Raw genomic sequence first — 19213 nt, forward strand, 5'->3', positions numbered from 1 at the left:
GGGACAGGGCCCAGCTCTAAGGGCCACCAGTCGGATGCCCAGTGTGTCGCCACTTGCCCAAAACACATGACCTCCGTCTTCCCTACATTACACTGCAGACAGTTAGATGACATCCACTCTGCAATGGCTCTCATGCCATCTGCAAAAGATCTTTTTATTGCAGGTGTAAGGTTTTTGAAGGGAAAAAGGAGTTGGGTGTCGTCGGCATACGACACTGGGGTGAAGCCGAAAGATCTTGCTAAGTTGGCTAAGGGGGCCACGTACACATTGAAGAGTGTAGGACTCAGGCACGAGCCTTGTGGCACTCCCTTATTGAGCTCCCTAAGAGTGGATTTATGGGAGCCCAGCCTAACTTCTTGATAACGACCAGTCAAAAAGCTCTTCATCCATGCCAGAGCCTCTCCCTCTACACCCACCTCGCCTAGGCGGTTGAGGAGCACCGTGTGAGACACCGTATCAAAAGCGGCGGAAAGGTCCAACAGCACCAGAATAATTGAGCTGCCATCATCCAGTGCCATTTTGATGTTGTTGGTCACCGTCTGAAGTGCTGATTCTGTGCTGTGGTTTGGCCTGAACCCTGATTGCGAATAGTCCAGGCCGTCCGTCGCCTCAAGATGTTGAGAGAGATAGGTGTTCACGTGCCTCTCCGTAACCTTGCCCAGGTAAGGTAGGAGGGAGATAGGTCGTAAATTGGAGAGGTATGTCCATGGGGAAGATGCCTTTTTTCTAATCGGGTTCACCACCACCTTTTTCCAGTCTGCTGGAACCTGACCTTTTGTTAGTGAGATGTTAACCAAGTCTAATATGGGAGGTCCTAGGAGGGAAATCATGGGGCCAATCATCTTGGCAGGAATAAGGTCACTTGGCGACCCTGATTTAATTTGGCTGCAAAGGGAGAGGAGCTCTGTATTAGTAATTGGGGGAAAGGATGTTAGAAGTATTTTATTGTTGTTTGTTGCCAGGGTCAGAGGATGACCATTGGTAGTTTTATTTATAGCGCTGTTGGCTGCTACTATTTTTTCATAGATGTTATTTATTTTATCCTCAACAAATGTCGATACTTCATCGCATAGGTCTTGTGAGAAGTCCTCTGAGCTCTCACATGCGGTCGGTTTAATAAAGTACTGCAGGATATTAAAAAGCTCCTTAGAGCAATTGCCTGCTTGTGATATCTGTAACGTTATGTGCTGTTTTCTGGCATGTTTAATATTCTTGTAGTACTTTGATTGAGCGTCTAAGAAAACAGCTCTGCTACTCTCAGTTTTCCTTTTTCTCCAGGCTTTCTCAGCTCGCCTACAGTTTTGCTTTTCTGCTCTCAATTCGTGGGTATACCAGCTATCTTGTTTGGACACAGGATACTGTTTATGCTTTTTTAAGGGGGCTACAATGTCGATGGCTTGCTTTATAGAAATGTTAAGTTTAGCTAAAGCCGTATCGGCTGTGTCTGTTGCCAAAATTTCCGGATCTTTCCAGAATTCCTGGATTTTGTTGACAGTGACTTTGTGCCATTGTCGTCGCCAGATGGGGGGAAAAGAGACACTCTTCGCAGTACTTAATGGAGTTACTAATAAAAATTCTAGCACTGAGTGGTCTGTCCATGACATTTCTTTTGCTGGGGAGTAGATGACTTTGGCACAATTAGAAAAAAGTAAATCCAGCATATGTCCTCCTCTATGAGTGGGACCTTGGTTTTGTAATTCTAGACCTAGGTTAGAAAGGTCAGTAATCAGGTCAGTGGATTCGGAAAGTGTGGGTAAGTCTACATGTATATTAAAATCACCCAAAAGAAGAAAATCTTCTTTGGATTTAATGTGAGGGGCTAAAATTTCCTGCAGAGTAAGTGCAAATTTAGGGTTAGGTCCTGGGGGTCGGTAGACCAGAGCACCTTTCCAGGTGATGTGGTTAGTAAGTGTAAGTTTAAAAATCATTGTTTCTAGCTGTGAGTGCATATGTTGTTCACTAATAGTCACTTTTATGCAATCTTTATGTATAATAGCAAGACCCCCTCCAGTTTTAATGTCTCTGTCTAAATGTTTGATTTTATACCCAGAGGGAATCCCCATAGCGATGGCAGTGACTGTGTGGGGTTTCAGCCATGTTTCAACAAGAAAACAAATATCTGGCTGCATATTATGAATTAGATCCCAGACCTCATGTTGATGTTTGGGTAAAGATCGCACATTTAGTAGAAAGCTCTTAAGGCCCGGTAAGGGGGATTTAGGGTCTGAGGGAGGAATGTCATTCTTTGAAAGACGCCGACATTGCAGACAGGAGAAAGCTCCCTCTACACGGTGCCATGGTATTTTGGTGCTACATAGCAACGGTGGTCTAAGGGTCAGTAGCGTTTGGCGGGAATACGTAATTAACCGTGAACCCTTACCGGTAGAGGCAGTTAGCGATATGGCAGAGTCCATCGCCCCTCGCCCCGTCCTGTCGCGGACGGGCGCAGACGGGCTTTTCTTCGGCGCTTCTTAGGCGCGCTCGAGGGCGCCCCCTGCGCGCAACCGCTGCGCGCTTCCTGGAAGGGCGTGGCTAAATAGCCCGGAGTGAGGTAGCCACTAGAGCGCTAACCTCAACTCCGGGACTACCGGAAGTGCTGCCTGCCTGGCTCTGCCTGTCCACCCTCCGATCAACGGCACTGGTTGCCGAGTCGGACCGAGGCGGACAGGCGGTGGAATCGAGCCCAGGCAAAGCGGGGAGAGAAAGCGGATTTTAGGGACACGTGAGTCTGTCCTGAAGTTAAAAATGGTATTAAAATAGATAGGCTGTAGATTCTGTCCGCTGGTGAAGATGTAGCTCGCAGCCCTCGCTGAGAACAGCAATTCAAACTAAACACCCACAGGCACAGCAGCGGGTCTGGGAGACACTGCCACCGTCTCCCTACCGCGCTGGTCCGAGGGTCAGGTCGGCCTAAATAGCCCGGAGTGAGGTAGCCACTAGAGCGCTAACCTCAACTCCGGGACTACCGGAAGTGCTGCCTGCCTGGCTCTGCCTGTCCGCCCTCCGCTCAACGGCACTGGTTGCCGAGTCAGACCGAGGCGGACAGGCGGTGGAATCGAGCCCAGGCAAAGCGGGGAGAGAAAGCGGATTTTAGGGACACGTGAGTCTGTCCTGAAGTTAAAAATGGTATTAAAATAGATAGGCTGTAGATTCTGTCCGCTGGTGAAGATGTAGCTCGCAGCCCTCGCTGAGAACAGCAATTCAAACTAAACACCCACAGGCACAGCAGCGGGTCTGGGAGACACTGCCACCGTCTCCCTACCGTGAGCGTGGTCTGTTGACGCCAGAGTGCTTTGCAAGAATTAGGACAGTAAAATATATGTTAGGATGAGCAAGTAATAGTTAATAATAGGCAGGGCCATTGGAATTATGCGATTGTGCAGCTGCTGCATTTTCCCATGATTATGGATTTGCCACATTTGCCACATGATGCATCACCTGCTGCATGATCTGCAGATTTTATCAAGAAATTTTTTATTTCTAGCTCAAATGTATTAAAAGTTTCTAAAAACGCAGCAACCTGTGTTCGCTATCAATGGAAGGCCCTCTGCAAAGGTTGACTGGTCACCTTTCTGCTGTTTATTGCTATATTTGGGAGTTAAACTAGTAGTAATGTGTTACAACCAATGCTCAGACATTGTTAACAAGTGTATGTTGACAAAATAATGATTAATACTATCACAAAATATGCTGCTTTACGCCGCATACTTTGTGTTTTCTTGCTGCGTGATTTACTCAATCCTGACGCATAATTCGGCCCTCCTCTGCTGCATGATTCCAGTGGCCCTAGGCTGTAAGACAAAACCCAAAATTAAGGTGCAAAGAGGAGGTGCAATAAAAACAAGCACAATAAACACATTGAGGGCCGATTACGATGCAGCCCGTAAAGGCACCGACTGTTGGTCGGAGCCTTTCTGGGCCGCATCTCAGTTTAATTTCCGACTGCTGCATTAGAATGCGGGAGGTCAGAAATCAAACTGGGCAGTCATTCCGGATGGCTTCCGACGGGCTCAAGGAGCTTGTCGGCAATTCAGTGAATGGCTCGTAATCCCAAAGGACGTTCTTTCCGCCCTTGAGATTACGATACTCGGACTCTAGCAGGGTTTCCATGTCGGGCTTTCCGACATGGAAAGCCTGTTGGGGAGCGAGTATGGGGGTCCCTAGTAGGGCCCTCTTGCCTCTGCGGCCTCTGGTTGGGGGCTGAGGGGCACCTATGGTGTCCCCCGTTCAACTCTGCACCGTGACACAGGCATCCTGAGGTTTATAGCCGTAACACAAGCTCCCATAGAGGAATGGGAGTATGCGACCAAACACTGTTCGGTTGCATCATGATGAGGTGGTCGGGACCGCCGACCGGAGGTGTTGGTCAGTCCTGTTTCTGAGACAGTATCCCCAATATGGTACTAGGCCCCTTAGTAGTAAAATAGTGAGTTGTTGAGGTAAAGCAAATAATGAAAGAGGTCAGATTGAGAAGGACAACTGCAGGAACTCATCAACGCTGGACAGCAGATGTGCGAAAGGTCTCAAGGTGAGATACCTAACACGGGATCCTGTGGTCAAGGAGTGAAGGAGCCAGCATAGGTGACTCTATTGGGAACACAGTGAGTGAGAGGATAGAAGGGATTTAGAAGGACAAGGAAGAGGTCTCCAGAAGGCTTCTAGGAAGCATCTTTCAAAAAGGAGAACTTTTGGTGAGGCCTTGAAGATTAACCAGAAGTGCACCTTAAAGGCCATCCCGGTGCTGGCTAACAGGATAAACTGCAAAACATCTCCACTTTATTCATAAAGCAACATTTTCAAATCCTTTTGTAAAAGAAAGATGCAAGGGTTCTCCTTTATAGGATGAAAAATCAATCTTTTGGCTTCTAATTTGCTTAATGCTCGACCTCTCATTTTAGATTTTTTAATCTTGGGAGCATAAGATTATAAGCACTGACCAAGCAGAGGGGATGATTGGGTTGATACCGCTGGAACAAAGGGTCTGAATTAGAACTCGACAGACGGGTTACTCCGCTACAACGGTGATGGATGTCCCATCTGCGGAAATACAAATCTCATTATATAACTGTTGGTGTGACAGAGTCCGCCGAGTTCTAAATCATTTCCTTAGTCTTTTGGAACCAGTGGCAGCGTAAGTGGTGGAATGTAAAAGTTCTGGATGAGTGGCCTGTGGTAAGCGAGTGTTGCGGGCAATCTTGACTGTCATAAGGTGGGTCTGGGGGAGTTCTCACCCAGGAACATTATGAAAAAAGAGTGGGCAAATGTTCAGGCCTGGGCGTAGTTCACGGAGTTACAAAAAAACTCTGCAAAGCTCAGCGAGTGGCAGAGTGCAGTGCGAACTGCAGTTTGTACTGGTATTCCTGCCGCTCGGGTAGAAATTCTACCCGAGCGGCAGCTCGCACTCGCGAACTTACCGTTCGCAAGCATGTGCGGGGAAAATACTCCGCTGCACATCGCAAAGCAGAGTTTTCTTCACTCCGCGAACTCCGGGAGTGCGAAATGCAGAAAACTCCACGAATGGAGCGAAGTTCACAACCCAGGCCTACAAATGGTGCATTTTCTAGCAAATTTGAGAAAGCAATAAGGTTAATAAAGCAATTGTGAAAGGGTAGTTATGACATCATTAAAGAGATTGCATATGATAGTGATGTAGGTAGCTGTTTATTCAGTATAATCAGAGACCTTCATAACAGACTTTGAGCTAACAATGCAATGAGTCCGCAAATTAAACATTACTGATGCCTGTGGAAGGGGTAGTGGTCTTCAGAGTGTCTCATCATGCCCGTTATGCCCATTTTACGTTAGGCGTGGGCACCCTTTTCTCTCCACATCTCGTCCATCTGCATATCAGATCATCTTCAGAAGCCTCCTTTTACTGACTCCTGAATGCACTTTCTCGCATCTTCTTCACTTCACACCCCCCCCCCCCCCCCAAACACTCAACGCACTGACTCACTTGTAAGCGCTGTATTTTCATTTACTTTTAACTTCTCAATATTTTGGCAGCTGTGTTCCTCCTTCACACACGGTTGCACAGAATACAATTGAAACTGGAGTAAGTGACCATTGCTCTGTTTGTTCAGCAGAGAGGCCAAGGACCGGATGGCCAAGTATTCTGAATTCCTTTTGACCCACTAACAAGCACTGTCACAACATTCTCACTACCATCAGCCTTTGCTCCAGAGCCCTAAATGGTGCCCAGATTGGACCTGCCTCCGAGCCAGAATCTGGAAAGCAATTACTAGCGAGAGAAAATAATTAAAAGACACCTTTGTTTCACACAGACGGAAATGAAACTTTAATGTTCTCGGAACGCAAATATCTATTTGGGGAAACAGAAGCTACTTAGTGAGATGTAATTACCGCTGCTGAGAAGTAAAGCACGGCGCGAGGGCACATTGCCCTTAACACACACCTGAGCTCCTTTCTGGTGAATTTAAGCTAATAATTATTATGCTAATAAATTAGCTCAGTGGATGCAATTGGTCGCTGTAATTGGGTTATGAGTCACAGCCCCGTCTAGAAATCGTACAAACTATTTCTTAAAATATAACTATTTAGTCCAGAATCCCTGGGAGCAGGAGCGGCTGGCATGTAAGGAAGGTGGTGAGGACAAAATAAAAGTAAAAAAATAAGTGAACAAAAAATATTTCCACTTACCTTCCTGGCGCAACATCCTCCTCCTCGATTGTGTCTACTCCAGGCAGGCCGGCTCCAGGAAACTGCAGTAACCAATCCTGCCACTGCTCTCAAGCTGCATGATGAGAGCAGCCCCAGGATTGGAGGGAGCGGCCTCCTTTGGTGCCCCCCAGGACACTGGAGCCCTATGCTGTCTCTAACACAGCTGTCTAAGACATCTGGGTTAGAGAGATTTAAAATGTGCATGTCTGGCTGGCTGTTGCAAGATGGCCGGCCAAAAAGGAGTGCACTTTAAACCGAAAGAGCCATGCTCATCAGAAAGCCCCACCCACCTGTCCTGACGTTCGGCTCGGATAGGGTGTTGAAAAATAAAATGGTAATAAATTAACGTTATTACTATTTCATTTTTCTATCTCTGGGGGTAATTTTTTAGCGGGCCGACGCACCTCTGTCTCAATGGAGGAGCTGCCCCTGCCAGGTAGTCATTATCCCTGGCATGCACAGATTTTTATTTCCTCATTGAACGGAGATCAGTTGGTTGCACTCCAGCTGCAGCCATCAGTGTGTAATCTCTAGTTTTGAAAGTCAATGAGAAAGCTCAGTGGATTAATGCACCTGCACATGAGAAGCTGTAGGAGAAGCATTTGGGGCTCCTGGTCCCTGATGGCAGCTGTCTCGTTCCTGAAAGGCAGCCCCTGTTTTTTTTTACAAAAAGAAAACACATTTTCTGTGCTGATCTACATATTTTGGACAGAACATGTAAATGTCGATATGGTTTGAAGGCCTCTCCTTAAACATGCCGCAGGTGTCCAATATTATCTTTTAAAGCTGTTTCTCAAAACGTTTCAGCTACCGTTTGCAGATACCCGAGATGAATGAAAAACTGCATCTCACGCCTAGCAAGAGCCCACCTTGGGAAACTTGCGGTTCTGTTCCCCTTATTGTGAAACTCACTGGCGAAGCGCGCATTGCTCACGAAACGTATTGTTTTATTTATGAAAATATTCAATACATTAGAAACTCGTACCCGAAAGAAACTTCAAGGGTTTTGTTAAACTAAACACACTGAATGGCGGAACATTATTTTATATAAATGTTTTGATAGGTATTCGCTTTCGAAAATGTATTTTTATTTATTTATAAAGTTTTGTACAGCGCGAACATGACCCTGGTGGGTATCAGAGCGCTTTACAGGAAGGGAGGGTAGGGTAAAATTGGAATAGCTTACATGTCCACATTTATAAAGAAGTAAAGTGCGAATACACATATTACTACGCTTGTTATCAGAGGTAGTCAGCGAAAAAAAGGTCTGGCATCAAAGACACTGGTATGTACAATCGATAAAGCACGGAAATGATTTCTTAGGGTAAAAACGTATTCATCAGAAAAGATTTTGCTTCTGTCTTTTGATTTTGCTGTATATATGCACTTCGACATTTAATAAGGAAATGTTTTTTTTTTTGTGTTTTTTTTTTGAGTCCTCATTTCACCATTAGCAAACACAAATGTACACTTACAGCCCTAATTGTGTCCTGGGCGCCACGGGCTGGAGTTATTGCTTATGCCTTAGGCCGGCCCGGCCTGCCCGTTTTTTCCAGGGCATGGTGTAATCATAGGACCCCGAGGCTTTAGACCAGCCTCATTTCTTTACCCCATTTTAACAGTGGATCCCACACCATACTATTTACATTATGTGTAATGTCAGCTTCAAGGCGTGCCATTCTCAATACAGCTCTAAGCCAATTCTCGTAAAGGGGGGCTCGGGTCTTTCCAGATCCACAAGAGAAGCTGTGATTAGCGCTAAGGTTTTCTAGTGCTACATGCAGCAATAACCACTTCCACTCAGACGCGGTTGGTAGTGGGATGACCTGCAGGGCGGTGACGTGGGGAGGGGCAGGTTGGGGGATAGTAATGTATGGGTTACGGAGTTTTACAGGTAAGTAAAAATATAAATAAATAAAACGAATTTCGTTGCGTGCACTGCCTCACCAAATACGATGCAGTGCGCGCAACAAAATTCGTTTTATTTATTTATATGTTTACTTACCTGTAAAACTCCGTAACCCATACATTACTACCCCCACCCTGCCCCTCCCCTCTCCACGTCACCGCCCTGCAGGTCATCCCACTACCGACCGCGGCTACTTCCACTAAGAATCACATACTGACTATGAAATGTGACGTGAAAGCTTTGGGGACATCTGTCTAAATGGGTTGAGAGGTTTAAAGGCTTTTACCCTGATGACACGTAGACACACTCAGCACAAGGCCCGTTGTCTTTCCGCTCACGCAGAAGTAACATGCTGCAGATTTTCCACCACGCTACACTCGCACACCTTTCACCACGAGTAACTCATTCTCCACCGGCGCCAAAACACAATAAAATACGGGCCTCGTATATGAAAAGTGATGCATCGCTGCGTGAAAACAGCGATGCGTCACTTTTCATTGTGCACTCCTTGAGACATGATGGTTGCGTCATATTTATTGTATGACTCATCATGTCACATGGACTGACAGGTACCTCAGTTTTAGTGACGTATCTGTCAGCGCAAAAGTGACGCATTGCTGGAGTGTGTCGGAAGCGTGATGCAACTCCAGCAATGCAGGGGAGGGCTAAGGATATAGCACTGCGTCACCCTTACGCCTGCCATGAGGCAGTCATAAGATTTTGACGCATTTGCGTCCTGGAAGTGGGGCAGTGAAATCTCATATATTTCACTGCGTCACTTCAACGAGGCTTACTTGCGTGGGAACGCCCCCGCATACATTATACCTCAGGTATAATGTAGCGTAGGGGTTTACAAAGTGACCATTTGCTTAGATGTATCACTTTGTAAATAGGGCTGAACAGGGGGCATGTTTTACGCCGCCGATGTGTAACAAAAAGTGATGCAACAGCAACGCAAAACGGTCGCAAGGCCTCATAAATAAGGCCCTACGTTTTGGGTTAAAGCTAGGCCACTTACCAAAGAGGACAACAGCAGCAGAACGTCAACTGCTGAATTCATTTTTTTTAATGATAACTCATGCCTTCCAGCGAGCTGCCTGCCGGCGCGCATGGTTGTGACCAGCTCGGCACTCCAGTTTCAGGACTCCCACCCCCGCGTGACGCGGTACACAGTCAAAATATCGAATTTTTAATTTTGACTTACACTTATATCGAGTTGCTAATATCGAAGGGACAGAATATCGATGTCCAGAATATCGATGGCAAGAATATCGACCCTAAGGTAAGTAATATCGAAATTACTTATATCAATAGCATATATATCGATGTAAGTAATTTCGATTTACTAATATGTGTTAGAAATTTTAGTTAAGTATTTAAATTAATTGTTATAATATGTGTTTAATATGTTTTTATAAATAAAAAATATATAAAAGTAAATTATATGTTTTACTACCAGAGCGGGTTGTGGGTTTTTAGGGGAATAGGGTGGGAAGTAATTTATTTGTAATTAAATAATTATTTTTTAATGATTAATTTATTTTGCAATTAAATATTAATTGGCAATGATTTATTTTAATTGATTAATTGATTAATTAATTGATAATTTATGTATATTTTTAACTAAATTATATGTTTTACTACTGGAGCGGGTTGTGGGTTTATAGGGGAATAGGGTGGGAAGTAATTTAATTGTAATATTAATTAATTTTGGGTAAAGGAGTATTTTTAGGGTTCAGGGTCAGTTTTGGGTTTTTGGGTAAAGGGGTATTTTTAGGGTTCAGGGTCAGTTTTCAGTTTTTGGGTAAAGGGGTATTTTTAGGGTTCAGGGTCAGTTTTCAGTTTTTGGGTAAAGGGGTATTTTTAGGGTTCAGGGTCAGTTTTCAGTTTTTGGGTAAAGGGGTATTTTTAGGGTTCAGGGTCAGTTTTTAGTTTTTGGGTAAAGGGGTATTTTTAGGGTTCAGGGTCAGTTTTCAGTTCTTGGGTAAAGGGGTATTTTTTGGGTTCAGGGTCAGTTTTCCCTACTGTTGCACCCACTGGAGTGGGAATAGTAATTATTGTTAATTAAGTATATATTATATATGATTTGTTAATATTTTTTTTATTAAATATGTATTATTATTTTTTTTTACCATTATTAAATATATTTAAATATGTTTAAGTAATTTATAAGTATTATTTACAGTATTTTTCATTTTATTTTAAACCCAAAAAAAACGATATATTTGACAACGATATTTTTAACATCGATATTATTTTTTCGATATTTTGGTACTTACCATGTTGTACATAGGGCGTCGATATTCTTGCAATCGATATAATTACGCCGATATTTGTGTAGGTCGAAATTCTGTCTGTCGAAATTCTGTCATAGATCCGCGTGACGCGTCTCCTGAGCCAATCTAAACTCTGCTCCCTTGCTGTTTATGTTCAGAAACAAAACGGTACAAAAGGGGGTGGTGATGGACGGAGCATCTGAACCAATCAAACACTCACACCCAGTCAACAGATCTGGGTTTAATCCATCACCGTTCTTTAGCCCACTCTGCCACCCCAGTTCAGACATGGCTATATGCAAATCAGTCTGACCCTGTGCCTCATGGGAACAGTCCAGCCCGAACTGCCAAGCCATGCCTTCCCTGGACCGGAAACAAGCTTCCTAGGACCGGTTTCTGGCATTCCAGCCGTCTTCAGCCCGGCTTGCTTGAATCCAGTGGCAAAGTGAGCAAGGGACTCACGTCTGAGCATACCCTGCCACACTTATGGTGAACAAAGCGGTACAAAAGGGGGTGTTGATGGACGGAGCATCTGAACCAATCAAACACTCACATCCAGTCAACAGTTCTGTTGACTGGGTGTGAGTGTTTGATTGGTTCAGATGCTCCGTCCATCACCACCCCCTTTTGTACCGCTATGTTCAGAAACAGCATGAGAGCAGCGCAATGATTGGCTCAGTCAGGCACTGCCAACGCTCCTTCAGAGACTTGGGGGCTGTAGCAGCAATCCCCCGAGCTCCTAACATTGCACGGGTAGGAGAGGGCTCAAGGTGGCATGTCGGTTGGCCACAGTAAGGCATTCGTCCAACCTGACATGCGCACTTCACCCCAGGCCCACCTGAACCTGGCTCTTGTCAATCATTGAAGTAAGCTCCACCCCCACCTACATCTGCCTGCCCTAACTCATGCAAAAAGGCACACTCTGCCTGCCGAAGTGAAAGCAATGCACTGCTGCTATGGAAAAATGATCAGTCAATCAAAATATTTAACATGGGACCCGGGGCAACAAAACAAACAGGGGTGCAACACCCTCTCGCCCTAGTGAAGAAGCCGCCGCTGGTTGGGACAGTGGCCCTATTCCATGGACACCATCATGTAGAGACTCGAAGACTTCACTCAGATCCCTTCCTCAAGGGGCAGCCAGTGGAATCTACATCTGAAAGGGACACATGCTCCTGCCTCCTCCATCCGAAGGTCAGCCGGACAGCTGGATTCTGGCGTACCTGTATAAAGAACAACCTTGCTTTTGAAATGCCTAACAATTTGTGCAATTATGTGTAATTTCATTTAGGTTTACCACAATTTTGCATAACTACACAAGAGTAAGTTATGTGAATTTTAGGAAATGTAGGACTAAAGTGTCAAATCTCCCAGTGAAGTCTCAGTTGAAAGTGAAATCTTACGGCTATTGCATTGATTTGAGATTTGATATCGATTTATTTATCCATGACTCATTCAAGGGATCTTGCACTATTGATGATTGAGAGAGAGAGAGAGAGAGAGAAAACTTTGTTTATTTAGACCCTAGTCTTTAACACAATGGGAACCCAGAATAATGATGACAATATAAATTCTTTAACAATTACATTACAAATGATACACTTGATAAAAGATGTGATGCCTGCATGCTATCCACATTAACCACCATACAGTTGGATCAATTCAATCTTTTAAAATGTATAAATTAATCTAAAACATTTTTATGTGAGAGGGAAAATGAAGGCTAAAAGCAAGATTAAATTCACTACCCCTCCTTCAGTTTCTCCATTTCAAAGCTTTTTAAGGTTTTTATATATTTTCCCAAAGCAATGGTAATATCAAGGTTTGGCATTTACATTTTACAGTAAGTTGGATCACATTCTTGAGTAAGGCTGCAGCTTGGGCTCGTGACCTTATTCCGTATTCTAAAAAAATTGGGCATAAGAACAATTTCTTCAAGGCTAAAACCGAGATGCAATCAACCAGTATGTGCAAAATATAACTTCTAGTTCCTAACCCACATTTACAGATTCCATCTGGCTGTATCATTTCTACTTTTATTTTTTCCTCCATCAGCCAAGGGTTGGTACCGATTCGTACATTTAGAATTTCACACCTTAGCCAGTGGTTAGGCAGGGTGTCCAAGTACGGGTACCAAGCTTCATTTACCCATGAGTTTCTTATACATTGGACTGATTTTTTCAAACTCAGGTATTCCAGATCCATCTTCCTTGAATGTTCCTGACCTTGGAGCCTGAGAATGCTCTTAGTAAATTCTACTTCAATTGAATGCTGTGATAGTCTCACCTTTAAGCGCTCGCCTATAGTCAGGGCTTTCTTTCTTACTTCCTTAGCCCATTTTATGCTACTACATTGAATCTCTTCCCTGCACCATTGTGAGACCTTCTGCTCCCAACCTGGGTCCTGGCGTTTCCAAAATCTTATCAGAGACATTTGGATCTGAATGCTCCATGCTATTGTTCCTATCTCCATTCTAATAGCCTGAATCATTGTAGAGCTTGGTAGTGACAGTAAAAAAAAATTAAATGTTCCCTTCTTCTCTGTCCCACCTGCCTTTTCCACTTAGGTAAAGTACTTCTGCCCCATACAATACTTGCGGGGGAATCATTGCTTCATATGCCTTTAACATAGGTCTATAGGACATGTCACTGTATTCTCTATTGATTTTTTTCAGCCCACAGGTTGACGAGAAAGCTTTTGCTTTTTGGCTTCTAGGTGGGTATACCACTTTAAGGCACTGTCGAACCAGAGTCCCAAGTATATGTATTCTTTAACAATCTCCATTTTCTTTTGTCCTAAAAACCAACTAAAGTTTTTATCTCTTTTCCCAAAACATAACATTTTATTTTTTTCCATATTTACAACTAAAAACTTTGCCTCACAATAGTCCTTAAAAGCATTTAATTTCCTTTGGAGCAATAGCTCTGTTTGATCAAGTATCACTAGATCGTCAGCATATAGAAGGCAAGGCACTTTATGACCACTCATTCTGGGACTTGCACTTCTTTCCACTTCTAGTACTTCAGGTAGGTCAGCTAGGAATATGGCAAAGAGCAGAGGGGTCAAAACGCACTCCTGTCTAAGGCCATTCCCTACGGCTATTTTCCGGGTCAGTGACCCTTGCGTGTCCCTAATTACCTGAGCCCAGTTTCCTCTATGTAATTCCTTTAAAATAGCCAATATACCCTCCAGTATACCATACTTTATCAAGGACTCCCATAAACATTTGCGATCCACTGAGTCAAAGGCTGCCGAAGGTCGACAAAACAGCAGTACATTTTCCCCTTTTGCTCTATCGACTTTCGTGTCAGTGCCCAAAGCGCGTAACAGTGATCTATGGTGGAATGTCCTTCTTTAAATCCACCCTGTTCTACTGGTACAATTGATTCCTGCTCCACCCAATCTTTTGGCTTTCCTAATATTATTTTTGCAAAATTTTTCCCCCAATATCTAGCAAATTAATTAGTCTGTAGTTCCTTGGGGCATGCATAACACCTTTCTTGTGCACCGGCCTAATTATTGCTCCCTTCCAGTTTTTGGGGATCTTCCCAGTTTCTAAAATAACTAGAAACATAGGCAAGAAGAATTCTGCCCACCAGTTCAGCTGTGATTTTATTATCAGGGCTGTGAGATTATCTGGTCCTGCTGCTCTAGTCAACTTCAAAATTGTTATCGTATTTTTCACGTTTGAGACTGAGAAGTCGGGGTTTAGATCTTCTGCTAGACCACTCCACTCCTGTGGCTCCCCCTCTTCAATTTCCCTGCCCGGTCTATACAATTCCAGCAGATATTCCTCCCATGTAGCCTCTTCTACCACGCAGTTCATTGAGGCCCCCGGAAGTTCCGCTGCTGATTTTATCAGCTTCCAGAACTGACGTATGTTCTTTGTTTCAATTGTCTCCAGTAATTTTCCACAGCAGTTCTCTTTGTAGGCCCTTTTCGTGCTACAGATTAACATATTATATTCTCTCTTTAACCTAATAAGCTTGTCAGCCTTATGCTGTTCATATTTTGCGCTGAGACTACGTGCTTCTCTCCTCATCTCCCCCTTCTTTTTTGAACAAACCTTAGAGAACCACTTTCCTTGTCTAGCCGGTGCATTTTGGTGACTCTTTGCGTTCTTTGCGTCCTTTCTAAGTTCTACACGAAGGCTTTGGACCACTTGTTAAATGTTTTCCTCATACCAATCCAGACTCAGCCCTCTCACTCTTCCCAGATCAAGCTTCTGTTGCAGCCTTAACTTTGCTATGTAGTCTTCTGTAAACCTTGTTGTGATACGCCTGGGGTAATCCACCCGTTGTTCAATTACTTTATCGCAGGAGTTCAGATAAAGATCTGAGAGCTCTAGCTCCATGGGGTTATGGTCACTCCCTTCTCTATGGCAGATCCTAATTCCCTTAGCTAATGCAAAATTCCAGGCTGGCATAAAAACGTAATATATTGTGCAATTGTGTATGCCCAATTTAAACGTTTTCTTCGCTGGGCAGTCTAAGACTGACCTACCATTTAGACAGAAGAGGCTTTCAGTCCCCAAATAATTTCCCAAATTTGTATCGTGGGTTGTGGAAACACACTCTGGGAAAGTCACTTGGTTTATATCATAAGCCTCCAATATTTCTGTATACCAACAATCTAATTTCTTTGGGTTTAATTTGTGATTAAAATCCCCCATCTTTAAAATTATGTCCATGCCATACTTTTCACATTTTAAGTCCATAGCATCTTTAAAATGTCTCATTTCTACACCATATTCCTCCTGGCTTCCCCATTGCATATGCACATTTAAAAGCATCACATTTTCATACTTTTTATCGGCAACCATTAGGGATATTCTGCATGCCAGCAGCCATTTACATTTTACAGTAAGTTGGATCACATTCTTCACTGTTCTGGTAGATAACAATGTCATGACTCCCCCTGTAGGTCGCACAAACCTTTGTTTCTTTGCCGGGCGATGGAATTGATGGAAGCCATCAAATATTGGGGTCTTGCCGCACAGCCAGGTTTCTTGAATGCAAATGATCCAGTACATTTTGTTAACTCCTTTATATTTCCTTGTTTTGTTTGATATCCAAGACCATTTATTTTCCATGAAAGAATCTTTTTTCTATGCGGCGTCCCCTTTACCTATTCAACATCCTGGAGGTAACCTTCTCCACCAGTAATTGATTGCTCTTTTATAGTTCCACACATGGCAGGAGGCCACACTAGATGGGACTGACAGTGTTGACTGGATGCATGAGATGAGGAGAAATCTATTTTTACTGGATTGAGCGTCAAGTGATATGAGGTCAACCAGACTTGTGGTTTCTGCAGAGTTTTGGCTAAGAGTGTGACATCATTCAGAAAGGAAATCTTGAGATAAACCTGTGTATCATCCGCATACGGATAATAGAGAACCCCTGAGTTCCTGAGTCAGACACCAAGAGGTTCTATATATAGTGTAAAAAGATTAAGTGCAAGTATAGAAGCTTGATGGATCTTATGTGACATGGAAATAGAACAAGAAAACAAGGTGTAAATTTTAATCAACTACCATCCGTTGGTTCGATAGGAAGTGAACCATTGAGCAAAATACCTCCAGTGACCATGCATCCGTTGAGTATCCCAGTTAGTAAGGAGTCCCATCGAGTATCCCAGTTAGTAAGGAGTGGGTCCCAGAATTAATGCCACTTAAGAATCTAGAGGGACAAGGAGGGAGGAGTTGGCAGAGCCAATGATAAAACTGCTAAGTGCTACTTCCTGAAGTTGGACAATTTCAGTGTTGTATCTCTATCTAAATCCAGACTGGACTTTGTGGACAAGCTTGTTGTCAGGGATATATTATGTAAGTTGCAACAAAGACTCTCGGACTTTCGCAAATGAGGTCACACCAAAAACATTACAAAAGTTGTTGAGGTCCCCTCCATCAGCTGACAGTTTCTTCAGTAGTAGTATGACACAACCACTTTTAAGGCATTCATCGAGCACTTCTTGTGAGAGAGGTTCACTATTTTGTTCAAGTGAGACAGAAGATAGTATGTAAGGTCTTTGATAATGTTTCTAAGAGCCAGATCTAGGAAATGGTCAGAAGGCTTAACGTTCATGATCTTTTTTAGAAGATTGGTCCCTGGGTGAGAATCAAGTTTAAGTAAGTTCTTCAGAGGGCTTTGAGGGTGGGAAGTGTAGAGCCAATTGTGTCGACTTTTTGAATGAAGAAATGTGCAAATCTGTCAACTTTAGCAGGAGGATTCTCATATCTGGAGGACAGCTTGATGTCTTGACAATGGCAAGGAGCTGTCCCTTGGCGGCGTTGGTCAAACATTTGATGTGACTGACCTTAGCATCATTGTGGCCACTTATAGCATCTTCCGGCAGTCCTAAGATTTTCCAGGTTGGATGAGGAGTTCGATTGTTTACACTTTTTTCAAGTGTTCTTAATACTTTTCTTTCTTTAAAGAGATCCTTTTGGGCGCAGGGAGCTCAGAGTTTGCGCCTTTTTCTTTTAATTTTAGGAGGAACAAGATCATCATTTGATATATTCATCTGAGCATCTGCAGCAAGTTGGCTCCGATACAAATTTTTCATATTCTTTTTTATTTTTTTATTTGACCCAATAATTTTATGATGATTTTAGACTATTGAGAATGGGATCATGTGATAATCAGACCCGTTGACAAGAGCTGGATCCCCAGATGAGATCAAATCATCCTCAGAGTTTATGGGATCCAGAGTGGACCTTTTACTGTGGGACATGGTGGTGGGAGGTCTTAACACACATGTCCTGTGTGAATTGCAGAAAGAATACAGCGAGCCGTCTCCTAAAAGCATCATCTACAGGTGATTCTTGTAGACGTCCTCATCAGCTTGTGTTATCAAAATTCCTAATGTTTCCCACTGGTTATTAAATAAATCTAAAAAAGGTCTAATAATTGCCCTTCCTGGGCCTAACTTCGTAATAGAAGCCTGTAGAAGTTGTTTTAAACCTGGTAATTCTCTGGAGAGGTAAAAAGTCCAGTAAGGCAACTGGACAATGTTACCTCTCCTGAGCTTTACAAACATTGGCGGTAATTATAACGAGCTATCGCAGTAACAGTGAAAGAAGTCCCCGGGTTACCACAGGTCTCTTGTCGATTATTGTCAGTGCTTAATTTGAGCAGGTGTGGCCAGTGGGGCCCGCCACACTCATTTTTGGGGACTGCCCCTTATTTTTAGTCATCTGACTTTTTTAGACAGTGAGAGAGGGAACAATACACAAAAGTGGAAATAAGAGGAAGAGAAAGACGGGGAAAACGTCACAAAGTGGTAAATCAGGAACCTGCAGGAGTGAGATAAAGGTGCAGGGAGTGTCTGCAGGTGGATGAAAGCGACCTGAGTGGGACTCAAGAGTGGTTTTTCGAGCACCGGCTTTTAAAGAACCAGGCGCGGGCTTCAAAGGAGAGCTTTGGGCACCAGAACTCATCCTTTTACAAATTAAGCACTACCAAAGGAGACTTGTAGTAAGGACGAAGGGACAGATTTACAAGCGCCGTATGCCACATTTTCGCCGCTGTTGCGTCACTTTTGTGACGCAGCAGCGGCGCAAAGCCAGCGCAATGCTGCGGTGTATTTACAATGTGACGCATCTAGGGAGATGTGTCACGTTGTAATGCTCTGCGCCACATGTGGGCGTTTCGGCACGGGGGGCGTTCCGGCGCAGGAAAGCCTCGGAAAAGTGGCTGCCTGAAATCTACAAGATTTCACTCAGCCACTCTACCGACACCTCTGCGTCAAAACCTTACACCTGCTTGAAGCAGGCGTAAGGATTGACACAGCATGTCAGGCATAAGGGCACCCCCCAAGCCATGCCGGAGCTGCTTCGCGCTTGCGACACAAATCCAGCAATGCACCGCCTTTCCGCTGGGGGATGCGACACGCATCTGCCCATCTGTGCGCCACGGTGCGCCGCATTGTAAATGCGGAGCATCAGTGGTGGCGCACGGGTGGTTTGGCGTGTCGTAACTGTTCTGGCGCATTGCTGATTACCAGAGATGCGCCAGAAGTTGTAAATCTGCCCCGACGTTTCCTCTGGGTCTTCCCTAAAATCTCTAGACATGCCTAGAATGCTCCAGAAGCGGCTGTCAGTAAAGTTAATAACAGATCTGTCATTTTCACTGCATTTTCCGCCCACATTTCAGCATCGGGCCTTGAGCAGTCTATTGCGCTGCAGCAGGTAGAGAAAATGCGGAGCTGATCCCCGCGGCCTCATAAGTTTAGGTGCGGGCGGTATTTACGTCAGGGGCGGTGACTACGCCAGCGCATTACCAGTTGCATTTCAAAAGGCGTCTGCGGCCTGCGCCGGTCGGGTTCCTGTGCCAAGCGCTTTAAA

The sequence above is a fragment of the Lissotriton vulgaris genome, chromosome 9 (genome assembly GCF_964263255.1).
Source record: "Lissotriton vulgaris chromosome 9, aLisVul1.2, whole genome shotgun sequence".
In the NCBI taxonomy this organism is placed as follows: Eukaryota; Metazoa; Chordata; class Amphibia; order Caudata; family Salamandridae; genus Lissotriton; species Lissotriton vulgaris.